Below are 5,141 nucleotides of genomic sequence, written 5' to 3'. Positions count from 1 at the left end.
TGGGAACTGGCAGTGCTGCAGCACCTGGCGGAGCACATCTCAACCATTTTATGACGCACTTCATCTTCATAGAGTGCGAATTAAGGAGAAAAGGCAGTGCTGAGAAGGGGGGTCACATATAATTGCCTGTAGCTGCTGTGATATAAGAGCATTTTATGGTGCAAATGATTTGATGATACTGTAGACTAAACGCCAAAAAATTTCGAGACTGTTTCAGGGTCATTTTACCCTATGCACATTAATCCCTTTCGATTTTGTTTGGGAGGTCGCAGATGAATGTCTTGTCTTCATGCATAAAATCAATAAACAAACAGTTATGAATAATTTCAGCTGGAAGAAATGCAGCTCTTGTTCCATCATGTGACAAAAAACACTCCTTAATGTGAGGAGGCAGCAGGAACATCTGCAATTATAACAGGTCTGCATATGAGAACACAGCTGTTCGTTTCCTTCAGCAGACCAATCTTCTCTATGCGTACATAACAGCCAGTGTCTGTTCGCACAAATGTTGCGTCTGACTTCGATGGCTTTCTGTTAGCGGTGCTATGGAACACCTGCCTGCTCAAACTCCACAACACTGCGCACAGTCAGTCCACAGCGGCGATACACAGCTCCCTGCTCTTCAGCACTGAGCTCACTGTGCCTTCCTGTACCCAGAAGAGACAGGCCATTTACACACAGAGCATTCTGCAGACGTCGATAGCCCAGCAAGTCATCGCACAATTTCTTTTCTGGTGAATGAAGAAGTGGAGACTGAAGCAGTCCCTTCAGTGCCTGGAACATTACAACACGTTCCAAAATTTGATTTGGGAGCTCTTTAGCAGCAGACACGTGGTGTACAATGGCTCCATTTCCACCTTCAAAGACAAAAGCAGAGTGCGGCCAAAGGGGTCCAAGTGAACGGGCACAGTTTTCTAGGTGAAGCAGAGCGTGAACATTGTACGTCATGAAGGTGACCCCATACAATTTCTCGCACCGCATCACAAAGTTCTTCAGAAGAGCCTCGGAAAAGCAAATCGATGCTTTTATCCTGAGGTAGCAAATTGTTTTAAAACAGGTTTCAGAAAGCTACATGCTGTAAAAACATGCTAACATGAAATTATTCATGCAAGCTTTATACAGAGAAAAAGCACGTCCGATATGCAACATAATTGAAAGGCTAAAAAAATTGTAGCAGAACCCACGTCACGACAGCTGTTGGTGTTATTGCGATTAGCATTCAAGCAATGTTATGACCAGGCTTCAGGGGGAAGGCCCTGCCTATGGCACCCCCCCCCAAAAAGAAATATTGGTGAAGTAGGTGTTTTTACCAAAAATAAATAATGAAAACAGGTGTTTTTCTCAAATAGTCAATGTTTTCAGCAAGTGCCCCCCCCCAACTCCCCGAAAAAAATTCCTGGCTACGGGCCTCATTATGAGTGATGTTGCTGAATTCAACCTTAACTTGCAATCTGTAGTCGACCTACTGAACTAAGTTCTTTTCTGGGTTCCTTTGCATGGATGTTATACTAATCAGTAAATCAATATTTTATACAATAATCAACGGCTGCTGGAACATTGCAGCACAAGTAGCCAGTGCACAAGATGGTTAGATCAAATCCTTCAGGCCATTGAGAATAACTGCGCTAAGCATAAAGAACTTGAGTCAAGAGGCTTTCACTGACGCTAATGTACTCATTGTGCCACTATGATTGAACAGCCATTTCACTGTACATAGCAGGAACGCTCCCTTTTTTTAACAAAGTTAATGCAATATGGTACAAAAAAAGACAGGCAGAATTTCTGCCAGCTGACAGTATTTACTTGCAGCACCACCAGCTTAGGCTTCAGAGTTTTGGCTTATACTATGCACGCATCAACACCTCTTTCAGAACCTTACCGGCTTTGTCAATTTCATGGAGTGTGAGTCTCTCTTGCAGCAGTATGTGCACTCACTCAGAAAGCTTGGCAAGGTGCCGCCAGTAGTCCTGATGAAGGATACTGGACAAGCAAGGCAGCGAGTAAAACAGGAGCCACTGTCTCCATTCGGATGCCTTCCAATGGCTTCTCTCTTGAATAGAACGTGGCAACCTTGTGATGCAGTGAGCTGGCTTGATGGATAGCAGCCTGACATCTATTTCTGTAAGTGTCGACGGTGCACCTGCAAAGAATGCACCAGTTGAATTAATCTAATTAATGTGACCATGTAAATGTAGCCTGAAAAGTGTAGGGTTATGACAAACCAACCTTGAATTAATGGCACTGCACATTAACCAAACGTAAATGGAATTCATCCATCTTACAGAATAAGCTTGAAACATGACTAAACTAAAAATAGTTAAAATTGCCAAACACATTTAATATGAAAAAGCAGCCAAAAACTTGGTTTCGGCATTAACAGCAACTTTGCTATTGGGGATATTAACATAACAAGCTTATTTATCTTTAATGTGTAATAATAAGTGCCTCTCTGAGCATCATGCTGACTGGAACAAGACAGAAGCCAAACAGATGCGCAATATACAGATGCTCACAACTGTGGTTTTATTGAAGGCTCAGTTGGGGACAGCCAGTGTCAGCAGTAACGTATAAGTAATGGTATGGCCAGCATTGTGTCCTTTTTTTTGGTAATTAAGTAAAGTTCATTGTGCTATTTTGAAATTGTAAAAGAACATGTACTAATGTTTATATAATTCAGTAACTCAAGGGTCAAGTTCCCAGTTATATTTTATTACATTATATGATTACACATAATTCATTACTGGCAAATTTGCAAAAAATTCAGCTGCTATGGGTACCAGGCCACTGCGGGATATATCTGAATGAGGTGGCGCACTCATTAGCCTCAATATCTCTAAGCGGACCCTTTATCCCAATCCCCCCCCCCCCCCCCATCAAGAGAAGTACAAAGCATGTCACTCCCTTGGGACTGGCTTCTCAAGCTCATCGCAAACAGAAGATGAGGAGTATATCAGACATGTGTAGTGATTATGCTCCCATAGATGTGCATCAGTGGTGTGCAGTATATACGGGGCTCTCGCTCATGCCCTTATAAGCAATGCCTCAAATGAACATTTGTTGTGCACGTAAAATTTTATAAAAAGGCATTAATGGGATACTTGGTTGGTAATTAATGTTCTAAAGTTAGTGCACGTGTTCAGCCGTAGAGGAACACTAAGACAAGCACGAGTATTGTGTGTACTTTTGAAATCATGCATGTGTCTACAGGCGTGCTGCCTTTAAAGCAAGAAAATCTGGAAATTCCTGAAAAGCCTCCCACAAGCACAGCGCGCCTGGGTATTCATAGGAAGGGGAAAGGAATGCCCAAAGTACTAATATGACAGAGTTTTCTGAATAGCTGTGCTGAACTATCTGACCGGCACTACTATACTCACCATAGTGCCACTGTGTGCACATGAAACGAAAGTCTGGCTAATGAAACAGATAAAAATTTTCTATCACGAGCTGCAGATTTTGGCAGCAGAACTTAGCCTGCTTGAAAATCCATGGAGTAAACATTTTGAATAAGTTGTCTATTACAATATTAAGGCAGTAAAATGTGTATGGCCTGCATGATGATACTATACATATCAAAACAGAATTCCTCATTTTCAGTGAGAAACTGATGTATGATATTGGGCTTCCTTATCCTTCATTAACCCTGTCTAGCTTTTTTTTTTCTGATTGCTCCTCACTGCCTATTTTTTATGCATTCCCAGGAAGTTATATGCCAGTAAGGCAGTAGGGGGCTCTTGAGGACGTGTAAACATTTTAATTCAGGATTAGGTTAACCAAACAAAAAGTTGCACTTATTACAACCAAACTGACAGTCAATGCATTAACAAATAATTGGCTGCTAGCAAGAATGGCAAAGTGACAGTGATGGAAAAGTTGAGCTTCTCCATCGCTGTCACCTTCATTATAGTCTGACTTCCTCAGCAGTTCCTGAATTTCTTCGTCCACCAAATAGCGGACGCACACGGCACGATGTGGCTGCGCTGTTGAGATAAAGGTGAAGAGATGCAGTTGTAGAAACACGATGTCTGTTGTCTAAAATTTAACCTGCAAGTTCTGTGTTTATTGACCTCTGCACAGGTGCTGCTACATGAGTATATTCGGAAGTGGCAGGGGTCATGCATTTGTGGTTTTCTGAGTTAACCGACGAGGGTGGCAAAATGGACTTGTAGATCAGTCATTGTAGAAGTGTGATCTAGGTAGCGCAACAAGACAAGGACACAAGAAGAAACGAAAAGTACGTGTCTTGTCCTCCTTGTTTTTTCTTGTGTCCATGTTTTCTTGTGCTCCCCAGATAACACTTCTATGGCTTTAGTTGTCCTGGGTGTTGCGACTATCGTAGAGCAAGTTCGGGAGCAATGAAAGACACGTCAACAACGTTGAACAGTAATAAGAACACAAACTGTATTACATAAAAGTTACACGAACACACAGATACAGAGAAAATAAACTCCTGTCCTTTCATTCCACTTTCCAAGCAGCATCTGTCTGATTCACTCTCTGGAAAGATTCTCACAGTCCCGTTCACTGTCTGCTAAATGCCTGTCATCATACCGCATCTCGGCATCTTTTCCCTGGAGTGGAGAAACCACGTCGGTGCCCCCAAGCACACTCGCTGTCATGGTAACAGGATAGCCGAAGGATGAACTTGTCGGCTAATTGGTTGAGCGTAGCGTAGGGGAAACAGCACAAAAGACAAGGACAGTAAAGGCACACATACAACCACATGCAGTGTTGTAGTTGTTTGTGTGCCTTTATTGGCCTTGTCTTGTGCATTGTTTCCCCTAGGATAGCCAAAGGTGGGTCTGCTCCTGCGTGAGACCAAGACACCATAATACTTTCTTCTTTTCTTTGTTCTTTCTTTCTTGCCTGCCCATCGTCGCCTTGCGCCTCCCAAAGTGTGAAGCACATATATGCTAAGAAAAGAGAACTTCAGTAGTGTCAGTGAAAGGGTTAATGCTAGTCTTGCATCCGTGAAATGGCATGATCGAGTCCTTGTGCTTCTGATTGCGAAAATATGTAACACAGTAGTACTCTTTTCATTTTAGAAACCATGCCAGAAATGAACAGCAAGATAAAAAAAATGAGAGAGCCCTTTCCGAGGCTCATTGAAGCAGCTACGGAGCAACAACCACGCAAGAAAAGGG

The 5,141-nt window shown here is 42.5% G+C and overlaps 1 pseudogene; it reads right to left on the bottom strand.

The window, feature by feature from the left end:
* Positions 1–238: 238 nt before the first annotated feature.
* Positions 239–4,616, bottom strand: LOC119391609 (uncharacterized; annotated as a pseudogene).
* Between the last annotated feature and the right edge of the window lie 525 nt (positions 4,617–5,141).

Source organism: Rhipicephalus sanguineus, chromosome 4 (genome assembly GCF_013339695.2).
Source record: "Rhipicephalus sanguineus isolate Rsan-2018 chromosome 4, BIME_Rsan_1.4, whole genome shotgun sequence".
Classification (NCBI taxonomy): domain Eukaryota; kingdom Metazoa; phylum Arthropoda; class Arachnida; order Ixodida; family Ixodidae; genus Rhipicephalus; species Rhipicephalus sanguineus.
Note: the sequence above shows the minus strand (reverse complement) of the source record. Positions and strands in the feature narration are given on the sequence as shown.